The 14767-nt window shown below is 52.0% G+C and overlaps 1 protein-coding gene across 1 annotated transcript in view; it reads right to left on the bottom strand.

Annotated features, from left to right (window-relative positions):
• The window catches only part of Zc3h3 (zinc finger CCCH-type containing 3), an 89360-nt gene that overhangs the window by 54166 nt on the left and 20427 nt on the right, over positions 1-14767 (bottom strand). The window lies entirely within an intron of this gene.

Raw genomic sequence — 14767 nt, 5'->3', positions numbered from 1 at the left:
CGCCCCCCCCCCCCACATACACACAGGAGGGACACTGAGAGCTCACCTCTTCTCTGGGTACCACCCCATCCCTGTGCCAGAGAGACTTATGTATTTAATCACTGTTTTCATAACATTCTGTAGGATGACATCCACAACAGCTTTTTTCTTGCTGAATGTTTCATACAATTAGCAGGGATATGCTCTGCCTGAGTTCCCTTCCACTTGATAGCCAGCAATTTCTCTATAGCTTCAAGGAACGTGTCTAATTGCCCGACTTTCATAATGTACAGCTCTAACTGCCCAGATAATTAAAGCTAACACAGCCACCTCTCATGCCTGCTCCCCTCTGGCCCTGGGTACAGGGCCCCAAGCAGGACCCCCTGCCCAAACCGCCCAGGTAGGTGGGAGCATCTGCTCCCTTCTAATCTATACACACCTTCCCCTGCCCTGGGGATTGTCCGCCCCCTAGGCTCTTGATACCGTACACCTCACAGGACCAGCTGGATTGGCTCCTGAGACTCCTCACCCAGAGGCAAGCACAACAGAAATCTCATAGCCTGGCCTCCTAGACAACACCTTAGCCATCAGTCCTCAGAGACAAGATCTCAATGCTTCTACTACCACTATGCTTCTACACATACAGCAAGATTCCCTCCCTCAGATGTCCCTAACCTCTACTAGGTCCTTCATTAGCCCACACGTTGGATGAGACAAGAACACAGGGTCAAAGTCCTCCTGAGAGTCCCCACAGCCTACCCCATAAGGTCTGTCACAGATACAGCCCCTCGAGGGGCTGGAATACAAGCTGCACACACTCAGCCTGGGGGAGGGTGGATGGTGCTCAGTACAAGGGCCACCTCTGGTCCAAGGACTGAAGACAGGAATTAGAGCCAACTGTCTGCCAAGGAGAGGCCACAGCAACATCTAGATGACAGCTGCCATCAAACCCCAGTATCAGGTCCCCCTCTTTTTTTCGGTATCGGGGATCGAACTCGGGACCTTGGGCTTGCGAGGCAGGCGGTGGGTGGAACCACTGAGCTAAATCCCCAGTCCTAGGTCCCCCTCTTTCAATCTCTGTCCTTTTCTGTCCCTACGCCACCTGTCTCTTTGTCCTTCTGAGTCTCTGAGGACTGTGGCTCAGGAAGTAGTAAGGAGAAAACCAGAGCTCAGGAAACAAAGTGTGAAGTCACATTGCTTGGAATCCCCTGGGCCTCCTGAGTGACCAAAGTAAGCAAATCTTCCGCTGAGCACCACCTTCTACCTCTCAACACACTTAGGATACAGGGGAGAGCCTGGTATACAGTGGGTGTCAATAAATAAATGTTTGTTGAATTGAATTTTCAAGGTCTTACAAGCAAGGAGAGTCCATCGAAAATCAATAGTAGCTTGTTCCAACTAAGAGCCAGAGAACACAAGACTCCTTAAGTTATCAATAACCCTGGGCTGGCCTTATTGCCTCAGAGCCCTGGTCGAGCTAGGCAGCATCTGGAGGGGGTGTGTCCATCAGAACACGGCTCAGAACTCCACTGTCATTCCCAACCCCAGTGCCCAGGTTTGTAGAGAAGCCTTGGGCCACTCACTTGACAACCTGCACCCAGGTACTCTGAGCACATCCCACTGGTCTCCCAGGCGGCCCACAGCCAGGATCCCAGAGCCATGTGCACCCCATGTTGCAGAAGAAGGGACCAAGTGATGCTGGGGTTTGTGTTCCACCCTGCAGCCTGGACCAGGGAACCCAGAGACCTGGCTGGACTCGACTCCTGTTTCCCAACACACAATGTCCCTTTGGCTAAAATCACCTTTCCCTTGGGGGTGGAAGCCCGCTCTTCCTTCCTGATCCACAGAAAGAAGCTACCTCTTCCAGGAAGGCCCTTTCCCCCTGCTCACAGGACAGTTCCTACCTAAGTGGGTCAGCTCAGAGGAGACAGCACCAGGCAGCAGCACCAAGTCTGAGACCTGGAGCCTCCCCACACTCCTGCCTGCTGATGAGCCTCAACAGGAACACCTTCCTCTGCCTAGCACAGCTCGAATTTCCTAACTTTCTGCATCTTACTTATTCAGTGCCCAATGATCACACCCAAAAAATACATGGGAACAAAGCAGACTACCTTTTAGAAGGCAATCTCTTGTCACTGCCCAAGGGACCAGGTGTTTCCCACACCTCCCCTGTGGTATAGTCTGAGGGCAGGGACTCACAGAGGCCAGAATGCAGCCCATGCCACTGCCAAGTGGGCCTGCATCCCCAACAGCACACCTCTAGACCACCTTTCCTGGATATGTTCACGACAATAACCCGACAGGCATGGGGACTGAAATGCAGCCAGTAGGAGCAAGCGCTTCTAAGACTGTGCTTGGTGCACAGCAACCCAGAAAGGCATGCTCCAGGGAGGCCAGGCCCTCCCAGTGGGCGGGTAGCAAAGCCACAGAGCTGCAGGCCAGCCAAGGCAGCAGACAGTTAGGAATGGCCCTCCTCCCTGAGGACAAGGCAGGGGCAGTCCACCCCTCCTTGCTGGCTGAGGGGTTTTGTGTAGATAATCATGTTATTTAGATAGGATGTTGGTTTAATTCCCTTCATTACAGACTCCCAGGGTTGTAATTTTTTTTCTCCGCATGATGTATCCCCCAAGGCACGCTTCACTCAAATCAAGCCCCTTGCGCCTTTTATTGCCAATGATGCCCATGCCGCGTTATCAGGCCCACACATGCAGCCCTCTCCGCCCACCGTCCAGAGGTCACTTCTAATGACTAATCGATCTCATTAGCTTTCCTAATTAAAAACTTTACTACCGCAATGGAAGACAAACTACAGAAAACCTGCTGGCATCATATTTGAATGGGATATGAGCCCTATCTATCAACAGGGCTCCAGCTCCGGCTGGAGGCACAGGGGCTCTGACCTCTGGCCTCCCCACGCCCAGACCATCGAGGCATTAGGCGGGGGCAGCCCAAGAACAAGCCATTCACTGAGCACCTCAACCCCAAGGAGGTGCTATGGGAAGGCAAGGAAGCTGGGGAGTCCAAGAGTCTGCTCCTATCCAGCACGGGCTGCTCTCAGTCTGCAGAGCCGCTGACCTGGCTGGCTTTCCTTGGGAGGCCTCCCAGATGGCGGGATCCAGGTGGAGGTTATGTTCTTACTCTTAGTGCATACAGGCAGCAGTTGAGAGGCAGTTCAGATTTTTATGGAACTTCAAAGGGAAATAACTAGAAGAAAATGAGTTGCTAATTTCACAACTGGTTAATGAATAAGATGAAAGTGGAATTACTGCTTTGTGCAAAAGCTGCCTGAGGCTGCCAACCCAGAGAGGCTGCTCCTGCCCTCCTGCACCGGACGAGACCAAGAGCCAAGGTGGGCATCCCTGGTCTGTCTGGTCCCCAGCAGCCAACACAAGCAGCACCAGCTTCATCAGGAAAGAACACAGGGCAGTGAATGGGGGCCTCATCTACCTGTGGGGGCAAAGACCTGAAGAGCCTCCAACCGTGGCCTAGGCTGCCACCACAGCTTCCTGTCCACCCACCACTGGGCCTTGCTGATAGTGGGCTAGAAGTGGGAGCACCAGGGCCGCAATACTGAGGTGACCAGCATTAAGATTGCAGGAGCTGTTCCAAGAAATTGCCCAGTTCTAGAAACCCCTTCATCCCAGCAAGGCATGGGGATAGCTGAGGAAAAGGCTGGAGGATGGCACCTGAGTGCAGAATTTTCCAAGACCAGTCACAGGAGGTACCCATGCTGATGGGACAAGAGAAGTAGGGCCCAAGAGGAGAATATGGCCTGTCCAATAGGAGCCTGGACACCTGCCATGTTCCTGACAGCAGCAGCACCAGTGACAGGCCAGGTAGGGGGCCAGCCCTACAGGAAGGCTGATTCCTGGTGCCAGATTCTCAGGTCAGCAAGGCTGCCCTGGTTGAAGGACCTTCCCAGGCTGAGGGCAGGGAGCTAGGCCACAGGGATGGCTCTGGAGCTATGGTGCTACAGTGCAGCAGGCATTCTGCCAGCCAGGCTCTCTGTCCCTAATTCAGTATGATTCAACTTTCTTTGTATATTGCCTAATCTGCTTTTTATCAACAGCTACCCTGACACTTCTTCAATATCTCCAAACTGTCTATACCCTTCACTGGCTAAAGACAGCTTTAAAAGGCTGTCATGGCTCAGCTCATACAGAAAGCACATTGATTTCTGCTGTCCTGTGCCATAAACCATCCTCCCTTCCTGTCCTCTCCCATGGTCCCCAATCCCCTGCCTAACAAAGGGCCACCTCTACCTCAGGATCTGGCAGGGAAGCCCCTGATGGGCCACAGTGTTGCCAGCCAAAGGCAACTTTTATACATTCAACTCATTTTACACAGTGTCAGTGGTCAGAAAGGACTTTTTCCCCCTTACTCCAGCTTCTGATGAGATACCAGCTCTGTACCAGTGCACGGCCTATTCTGGTGCCTGTGACCTAGGAGAGGCAGCCTGATCATGAGGCAGGGAGGAGCAACCAGCAGACACAAGCCCCTGTACTGGCACAGATGGTAGTGGAGGACTACTGGGTGCCCCTCGGCAGGTGGTACACAGAGAGCTTGGAGGGAAGATGAGGCCCTAGGACCATGCACTGGCAGGGGCAGGGCTACACCAATCACCTTGGCTTGGCAAGCACCCCCTAACAGGTCACCAGGTAGCAAGCCAGCTCCTTTCTGTGCCCATCCAACCTGCAACACCTCTTTTTCCACCTTAGGTACCATCCCTGCCACCCCAGGCTCAGGAGATGACTGCTAAGATCAGTCACAAGAACCTCAGATACCATTTCTGCCACCTTAGGCTCAAGAGGCTGCACCTCACCCCCACAGCTGCAGAAGGACACCAGGGCCACAGCAAAGGCATTCTCTCACAGCGCAGGTATGTCACAATTAATGCCTAATTCATTATGGTTTCAACAGTCAGGGTTCAGAGGTGCCAGGTACACACTCTCCACAGTCAACTCTGATCCTGGCTCGGAAGAAGTAGGGGGTAGGAGCCTCTGAATGTAAGCCAGGATCAGAGAGGTGCAGAGACTTTGAGAAGCAAAGACAGGCCTAGGCAAGGATTCCTTGGCTCTCGGCACAAATGCAGAGGGAAATGGGAGTGGTTAGGAGATGGAGTTGCCATACTCTATACTGCCTCATGGCTGGCACACACCCACCAAACCCTCCGCAAGCAACTGCCAAACCTAGACCCCCCTCTCCCATCCCTGAATGTTTAGCTCAAAGGCCCCTCCCAAAGGACCGTCCTGACCCTCTCAACTTGGCCCTGGAAAACACTGAAACAAAAGGTCAGAGAGCTGGGCCCAGACAGGAAAACCCAGATAGCAGTGAGGGACCAAACTTAGTATCTGCAGGCCAGACCCTCAGTGGCCAGAGACAGCCACTGGTATAATAGAGAAAAGACCAGAAACCCCATCTCCTCTGCTGCTGTGGGCAGGTACCCAGGTAGCTGCCGCCCTCCCCAAGTCCCCCAGGCTGCTGCAGATAGACTGCACACTGAACACAGATGGAGGCACAGGAAAATGACACTTGGGACCATCTCTGCAGAGCCGGTGTGGTGGGCTGGCCAACGTGGGAGCCCATCAGGCAGCCTTTGCCCTAGCAACTGCTGAATTGCACTCTTGGAAAAATGGTCACAAAATTTTAAACAACGCCAGCGTACATTTCTGAGAGAGCTCTGCTGCTGCATTTAAAACCATGACGTACATCTGAGCTGTCTACAAAGTCCAAGGGCTGGCGGGAGCACAGTGCCCACTACTGCAACTAGAGCAAAGGCACCGTCAGCAGGATTTTCTCTCTCATTAAGAACAGCACAGGCAAAGTGGTGCTCCTGGGATGCAGAGGCTTTGCCCAGCATGACCTACCTGCTCCTCAAGGGCTGAGGCTGGGGCCTGTGGAAGCTCAGCCAGAGTAGCATATCACAGCCCATGTTATGGCCATATGGAGTAGCCAGGACTTGGGGCCACCACAAGGTCCAGTCATGGTGAGAACTGTAGAATCGGCAATCCCTGACAAGAGTAACTCATACCAGCCCTGTGGCAAGGGTCATTCCACTGGGGCATTTTCTGAGGCTAGGGCTACAAGAGAAGGCCCTAGGACACAAGCCATTTGCAGGAGGTAGTCAATAAAAGAGCGGGTTTGGGCATTTGTGTGTCATGACAGGGATCTACAGGACACTGCTCTCTCTTCAGGACACCTAAGCCATCTGCCCCATCCACCTACTCTCCCCCTCCCCTCCCAGCTGCCACTGTGGGCCTTTCCTGGCTCAGGCCTGCTTCTCCCCAGTCTACAACACCCACAGTCAAGCCATAGCTGGAGCCCACAGCCCCTACTCCAGCAACTGCTCACCCCTGCCCCTGCCCTGACCCTCAAGTGAACACACATCCATATGTACTACCTGTGCTCATTTTCTGCTCTCATAGCTCAGCAGTTCTTGCATAAGGACAGGGCCAGGGCCCAAGTTCTCAGTCCTGGAGCTGCCTCAATTCTGTGCTGAGTCATCCACATGTTTCTCCATGCTGGGTTTGGGGAATTGTGCTCTGGGGCCAGCGGAGGGAAGAGGGGTGCCAAGAAGACCAATCAGGAAGCCTGAGCTCACCACCTAGGAGTGCCCACCACCTAGGCTCACCACCTAGTACCAACGGTACTACACACAGACACCAGGTGAAGTGAGGGACTACATGGCCACTCTCCCATAAGGCACACACTGTGGTCCAGTGTGTGCCCCACTCTCCCAACTTGTCCTTCTGGTTGCCATCTCTCCATCATCTCGCTGTCCACCTACACCACTGCCTCTGTCCATCTGACCTGTCTACACCCAGGCTCAGCTGCTGCTGTGTACAGCATCAGCTCCAGGGAGCTGGGGCATGCACCAGGCCCTGTGCTGCTCCAGCTGGCAGACACACCCTCCCTCTGGACTCTGGGTGCTCAGGGAAACAACCCTGGTCCTCTGCTGCACCACACTTACCAGTTCCTACCACTACACACCCAGGGGACATGAGGGTCAGTCTCTGGAGCTCCCCTGCCCCATCCCATCCAGCAATCCAGCTTTTGCCTTTGGCTCTGACACTCAGGTGGGCAGTTGTGGCTGATTTTCTTGCAAGCTCCACCTACAGCCCCTCCAGTCCTCCACACAGCAAGCAGGAGCAGGGCCCCTGGGGCACAGCAAGGGAACACAGTGATCAGTGCTAATGGCACAGGTCCCAGGCTGGTCATGTGTAACACCTGTTTCCTTGCTGGTGGCACCGGCAGGCTATGGGGAGCCCACAGCTGTGAGGAGAGCAGAATCAAGGCAGGTGCCATGGGAGGCCCAGCCCTTCCCACACCCAGACTTCTTGGCCCCCTCTTGTTTTGGAGGGAAGGACCCAGGGAAGACAGTCCCTGCCTGGCTCTGGCCAGCTCAGTCACAAGAAGGGAGAAGCCCACTCTTCCTCATGTCCTCACGCAGAATTCACAATGTTAACCACACAGCCAAGCGAATAAGCATGCAAGCCCATCCATGCACTGAAGGAAGACAAGAAGACCCAGAGGTGGAAAGCACCTTTCCTGTGATACTCAGCATATGGGCCCATGCCTGACCAAGTGGGCACCGGGCCACACGGTCTTTGTAGGGGCTTCTCAAGGACATGACAGGGTTTGAATGCTACAATCACAAGCCTGGCAACAAATCCAGAGGCACTCCGTGCTCTATCCATGACAACTGCTGAAACATGACTGTCCACCTGTGCCCAACCACTTCCACCTGCACCCACAGACTGTTATCTGTGTGAGTAGATCCCTACCTATGCTTGCATACATGTGCACTGACCATCTGGAGCTGTGCCCAGCATCTGGCCAGTCTCAGCCCAGGCCCTCAGGTACAGGAGCACTAGTCATGGCTCAGCTCTCCTGCTCACCTATGAGGATACAGCCCTGTCTGCCCACCTGTCCTTCAAGATGGTGGTTCATGTGTTTCCAGGAACCAGTCTGTTTCTCTAAATGAGCCAGGATGGCAGTTAAGGCAGGGGGCCTCTGGTGAAAACCCCACCCCCATGCTGGCGCAGTGGGAGCTGCCAGGGACTATGCTCTAACAAGCTTCAGATGTGGGATGACTGGAGTCACAAAGTATGAATTTTTATGAGTCTAATAAATCACTCCATTTTTTCTGCACTTGATGGTTCCCAGCACTTTAAACATAGAATAGACCTGCTGCAAGCACAGGGCTTAGGCCTGCATATCTGGTGGTGCCACAGGCAGGATGACAGGGCAGCCAGGGCTCTGTTTGAGCATACTCACACATCCTGACTCTGTACCTTGAGGCCACTAGAGGCCATGCATCTAGCAGGCCCCTTGGGAACAGCAGGGGTCTACTTAGCACGGCAGAGCAGAGGCGGCAGGCTCATCAGCTGCTAGAAAGGCCCTGCCAGAATCCCACACTGGCAGAAAAGCCTACATCAAAGCCTTGTCAGCACAGAAAGAAACTCTGCAGTCACCAGGGCAGCTGCAGGGGTAGACCTCCTGGCTCTGTCAGAATCAGCTCAGGGGCACACACACACACATGCTCACTCCCCACAGGAAAGGTGGGAAGACCTAGGCTTGTCACGCTGTGGGGGGCCCCTCACAGGTCATTCTGGGTTCACAGCTGCCCATGACATGGGAAAGCCCTGGCCCCATACCCAATAGCCCAGAGCCACTTTGGTGCAGCCCTCTTTGCAGCACCATAGAAACAGGGGATTCATCTTTGACAAACATTTAGAGATTATCAAATCACAACGGCAGCCCAGACAGGGCCATAAGTCACCCCAAGCAGCAGTCTGCAGGGCAGTCTAAGGAGTATAGGCAGCTCTGTGATGACAAATAACTGCTGTCAGCTGCCCTGTCGCCCTGTGCGAGATCCGTGTTCTCTGTTGTTCCACACTACCTGGTGTTTAATGACAACACTGTCAGCCCCAGATGCAGCACCACCGAAGCCACCACTGAAGCCGCTGCCTCCTCAGACTGTCAGAGCCCTATTAGAGGGAAGATTGAGACCCTACTCTTCCTAAAGTCACTCAAGCAACACAAGCCGCTAGTTCCTGTAATTATTGTGTGCAAGCCATCGATCGCGTGCTGACACCTGACCTGCCTGTATGAAATGGGAGTAGTTTGCTGCGTGACAGTCCCTATAGATTACAGAGGGTGGGTCTTTCCTCCTCTTTTAACCATCACTCTACCCAAACTTGAAAACAGCAGAGGGAAGGGGGAAAGCGATGCCACCCACTACTGGAGACCAGAGAGCCCCCGTCTAGACATGCACACATCCTCTGGTCAGGAGGAAGGCTGCACCTGAAGGGACTTCCTGGGCCCCTAGGCTGGAGAAGACAGTGCAAGATGCAAGCAAAGAGGAAGGGTACGCTTGGACCCTGTCAATGGTGTCCAGTCAGATGTGTGCCTGGCCCATCTCACCCTCCAGAACTTCCTTCAGAGAAGGGGAATACAGTGGGCATGTGCTTGTGAGTGATGGTCTTAAGCTCAAGCTTCCCCACCTCCCCAGCAGTCCAGGCTGCCCTGTCAGCTCCCAGGACACAAGTTGCCTTGAGGGTGGCCTGCCCCTACTTTGGGCCCTGAGAAGCACCTGGGACAAGGATGTCTGTTCCCTGGGCTGGGCGCCCTAGCTGGATCATGATAGCCTCTTCACCTTGTCTCTCTGCATTGAGTCCTGGTCCCTGGTATGCAGGGGTCACCACTCCCTAGCTGTACCTTCAGGCCGAGCTGTGCCAGAACACATGGGAGGAGACAGACCACCCTCTCAGGCTGGCATTCCTGTCCCTACACAGCGTGGCCCCAACTCATGTGACTGAGCTGATCCTCAACTTCAGTCTCTGCCACTTAGGATCCCTCCCGTGGAACACTGGTACCTCACCTGCACATATGTGCCCATGAGCCAGCGGGGCTCCCAACACACATGGCTAAGAAATAAGGCCTACTGGGGTACAGGCAGGGTCCCTAGGCCCTTCTCACCATGTCTCAGGAGACTGAGCTTGGCAAGTGGCCCCTCAATGAGATCTCACCACCACAGCAAGACAGCTGCAAGGGAGCTCCACCCACAGGGCTCCTAGGCCCTTCTAAGTAACTACCAGTAACCTAGTGCCACGGAGCAGGCAGTTTCCGGGCCAGGTGGACAGGAGCAGCCAGGAGCCAAGCTGCATCTCTGAGGAGACCTGGGAATCTGAACTGCTTAAGTTGTAAGGTGATTCCACTGGGTTGCCAGGCTAAGAACCATCCTCAGCTTGACCCAGGAAGCCACAGTTCCAACCAGCAATGGTGCCACTCTTGGTAGCTCACGACTGAGAACTGCACCTAGACATCACACTGTGGTGCCTGGCTAGACTCCAAGGTCAAGAGGACAGACAATAGAACAGAGTGGCTGCCCGATGGCCTGCAGTCTCATCTCTACCACAAGGGCAGAGGGACCTGCTCACCACAGCTTGCCCTTTTCTTTTTCTTTTTGGTACTGGGGATCAAACTCGGGACCTTGTGCTTGTGAGACCCTGGCCTTCTCTTACAACCGTCCTCTGCATCCTGAGTCACAGCCAGGTAAAGATGCTTCCAAGAGAGTCTGGAAATCAGCCTGCTCTATAAAAAGCAGCCATGACAGAAGAAGCTTTGTGCCTCTCTCACTAACCTCAGGCTGCAAGGACTTTCCTGGCCACTATTCAGTTGCTTGTGAGCCACTTTTGGCCTTTCCAGTGGTCAGAGGGGCAAGACTGCAGGGCAATGAGCGGGACCTGTGTAAGTTGGCCCCACTCACCTCCAGGCCCCTCAGGAGTCAGTCTCAGAGCCACTCAGCCTGCACTGTGTGTGGACACACCAGGGAGAGGCCTGCCAAGATAGCCAGAGGCGGCAGGATAGAGACAGTCTCACGAATGATCTAGTTCATGTCACAGCTTCCAGAGGCATTTACACACTCACTTGTGCTTTCACACATACATACATGTGCACACACATGTAGCACACACATTTGTGCAAGCAAGAACTACCTGCAGGGGGGTAGCAATGAGCTGGCAGCACAGAAAGGAGCCCTTGAGAAAGCAACAAAAACCTGCAAAAAACCTTCTTTGCTTCGCAAACCCTCTAATTTTCCCTCTGCCTCCTTGGCTTTTTGAAAAACAATAGCCAGAAAGCTTTGCCTGCTCCTGTCTTCTGCTCTACATCAGACTGTTTTCCCATTTTCATAGTGGAAAGTTAACTAACTGTCTGCTTGAACAAGAGAACTCCAGAGGAGTCATGGGAGGGCAACCGAGTAACATCTTAACACGTAAACTCTAGTTACACAGGCAAACAACAGCTGAGGTCCCTGAACTATAGAAATGGAGTGGAGGTAGAAGGGGCAGGTCCCAGGGAGGTATAGAAGAGAGCACCACGACCACAGACAGACCAGTTCATGTGGGAGTCGCGCGCATGCATCTGAAGCAGTGCTGTGACCCACATTTAAAGGAACAAGATAATCAGTAGTCATCACTAAGTTGACCTTCAGTTACCCGCAAATAAATTAGTTTTATTATCATCACCCGAACACACAGAAATAAATACATTTTTGCCAGATCCAGTGGCGCACACCTGTAATCCCAGCACTTGGGAGACTGAGGCAGCAGGATTGCCCTGAGTTTGAGGTCACCCTGAACTACTTAGAGAGACCCTGTCTCAAAAAGAACAAAAATAAATAAAGTATTTTTTAAAAAGAAATAAGTACATTTTAGATATATTAGGCCAGATAATGGCTACAAGGGGGTTCATATGATTTTTTTATAAAATAACTTTATTATCAAACACACACACACATACAGAAATTAAAGCCATTCAAAGAAGAATAATGCAAGGGAAAAAAAACTACAATAATATTCAAATACAGTAGAACTCAACCAAAACAAAACTGAAGAGCACTTAAACATTTTTCCATATAACTTAAAAAAACATCTCAAGCACCAACAAGACACCAGAGGATGTGATTTGTTTCAGAAAGACCCCCCAAACCAACAATGAACAAATAGTGGTCTGGAAAAAAAACTCCAGTTAGCTAGCAAACTCCACATAAGCCAAGCTTCTCCCTCATTTAAATTTTGATACAGTCATATGACACACGATGGAAACATAATCCGAGAAATATGTTATTAGGCAATTTCATCCAGTTTATATGATTTTTGTGTGTTTAAAGCTTCATATAATACATTTCTAATAGATATTGGGAAACGGGAAGAAAATATTCAAATGGGAGGGGAACAAGGGAAGAGGGAGGGAGAAAGGAAGGGACAAGAAAAAAAGTGAAAATAGAAGGAAAAAATGGAAACAAACCTTTTGTACATAGGGAAGGGAGGGAGTTTAAGGGGAGGGGAGAAGGCGGAAAAAAGAGGTGGGATGTACCATGTATAGGTGCAAATTCCCTATGATGAGTGTTATCTTTATGTATATCTAAAATGTACCAATATATGTTTTGTTATTTAAAAAAAAAAAAAAAAAAAAAGAAGAGACATGCCTGCACAGGCACATCTCTGAGGTCCCTCCACTCCTGGCCAAGTGGCAGGGCCTGAACCCTACCCTGTGGCCTGACCCAGTGCTACAGCTACCCACAACACGGCCTTTAGCCAGCTTCCTTCAAGATCAAGTTTACCCCAAAACAGAACAGAACAACCTGGGTCTCAACATGACTGAATCACTGCAGATGTCATTAATGTTTACAATGGGCCTTTAAAGATGCCTGAAGAAGTACCTGGGTTATAGGCACAAGCTACCATAGGTGACTCCCTCTGCTAAAGGCCAATTTTTTTGGCTCATTAAAAATGTATTGCCTTGGGCAGGGGATTTAGCTCAGTGGTTCTGCCGCCTGCCTCACAAGCACAAGGTCCCAAGTTCGATCCCTGGTACCAAAAAAAAAAAAAAAATTATATATATTGCCTTTGTCGAACATGCCTATAATCCCAGCACTCCAGGAGGCTGAGGCAGGAAGATCAAAAGTTCAAGCCCAGTCTGGATGACACAATGAGACCCTGTCTCAAATATTAAAAATAAAAGGACTGGGGCTCACAGTGAGAAAGCCCTGGGTTCAATCCTCAGTACTACAAAAAAAAAAAAAAAAAGAATTACTGCCTTTGATTTTGGCAAGAGTCCCTCCCAGCCATTTAGCAGCTACCTAACCTAAACCTTCCTAATCCTACACAAACTCCAGCCTCCTCCAGGGATGCTGGTGGCAAAGGTACTGGCAGACAAGACCCAAGGCAGGGCTTCTTAGGGGCAGGGACTAGAAATGGGAAAAGGAACATTCTCGGAACATTCTCTCTCTCTGCCATGTGCTTTGTCTACAGGTGACCCAACAGGGTCTTGGAGGCCACAAGGCTGCTGGCCACCATCACCTCATCAGCTCTGGCAAGTCTAGTCTGGCCCCATGGCCCACTCCACATGCTTCCCACTGCATATAACCATCCATGTTTGCTGTGAGTCCCTAAGGCTGCAACAAGGACAAATACAAATGAGATCTCGAAAGTCTGTGGAGCCAGAAGTTTAGAGCTAGGCTCACTGGCTGGGCATGGCGGCACATACCTGTCATCCCTGCATTCAGGAGCCTGAGAAAGAAGGATCACAAGTTCAGGGTAACCCTATGTAGCAAGTTCAAAGCTAGTCTGGATGACATGGCAAAGCCCTATCTTTTAAAAAGAACAACAACAACAAAAAGCTGGACTCATATCCCAGGAAGCACCTCCTACTTAACACTCTCCCAGTGGCATATGTGGAAGGTAACTGGGAAAGCCACTGTTCCACAGACTTCTCAGAGGAAGACAGGGTGGGATGGGCAGCCACTGGAGATTCTCCCACCTGCCGGCCCTGAGTGCTACAGACTTGAGGCTACAGCAAGATGATCTGCAGTAACCCCATGGCCCCTACCTGGTGTCCTCAAGGAGCCTTTCAGAATTGGGTATCCTCGTAAGTCACATCTGAGGACTTTGCTGCCAGCTGCTGAGACACCCAGCCTTCCAAACCCTTCCTTGTGGTGTGACTCCAGGAAGTAGCTGTGGTCACACTTCACACCACCCAGGATGATTCCCCAAAGGCAACCCAACCTGCTGCTCACTCCTATACGTGTCCCACCACTCAATCACTCTGCTGCTGGGCACACGCCTATAACCCCAGCATTCAGGGGGCTGAGGCAGGAGAATCACTGTGAATTCAAAGCCAGCCTGGGCTACATAGGAAGACCTTGTCTCAAAAAAAAAGTTCTGCTGCTGATGCAGAGAGGGCAATTAGGGAAAAAGTATCAGATCCCATCGAGGCCCATGAAGCTCAAAACACACTATGGAGAAACACACCAGCTCCAGGATTCATTTTGTGGTTTTTTTGTACTGGGGATCAAACTTGGGTCCTTGCACTTACAGGGCAGGTGGCGGAACCACTGAACTAAATCCCTGGCCCTTCAGGATTCATTTTGATGAGCAGAGCCCAGAATGACAACAGATGGGCTGGCAGGGGAGTGCTGACCACAAGGCCAGGGCAGCCTGGAGTACCTGCATGGACACGAGGGGCTTCCAGGTCAATGTCCCTCATACAAGCAGGGCAGTCTCCCTGTCTACGAATGAGCAGTGTATCTCAAGGATCCCCTCTAGGCCAACACACTTTGATGAGCTAGGAGAGGTAAGTGTGCTAGGGACACAGACCCCTGGGCACGGTGATGCTCAAAGTACCAGGATCCTTCAGCATGAACTGGATGGCCCCCAGAGGGGATAGCTGACATGGAGCAGAACCAGGTAGGCTCTAAGCCCCACTCCCTCAGCCCCTCCCC

The sequence above is a fragment of the Heterocephalus glaber genome, unplaced genomic scaffold, assembly GCF_053883595.1.
Source record: "Heterocephalus glaber isolate CG9 unplaced genomic scaffold, H.glaber_assembly_v1.0 deba00000281, whole genome shotgun sequence".
Taxonomy (NCBI): Eukaryota; Metazoa; Chordata; class Mammalia; order Rodentia; family Bathyergidae; genus Heterocephalus; species Heterocephalus glaber.
Note: the sequence above shows the minus strand (reverse complement) of the source record. Positions and strands in the feature narration are given on the sequence as shown.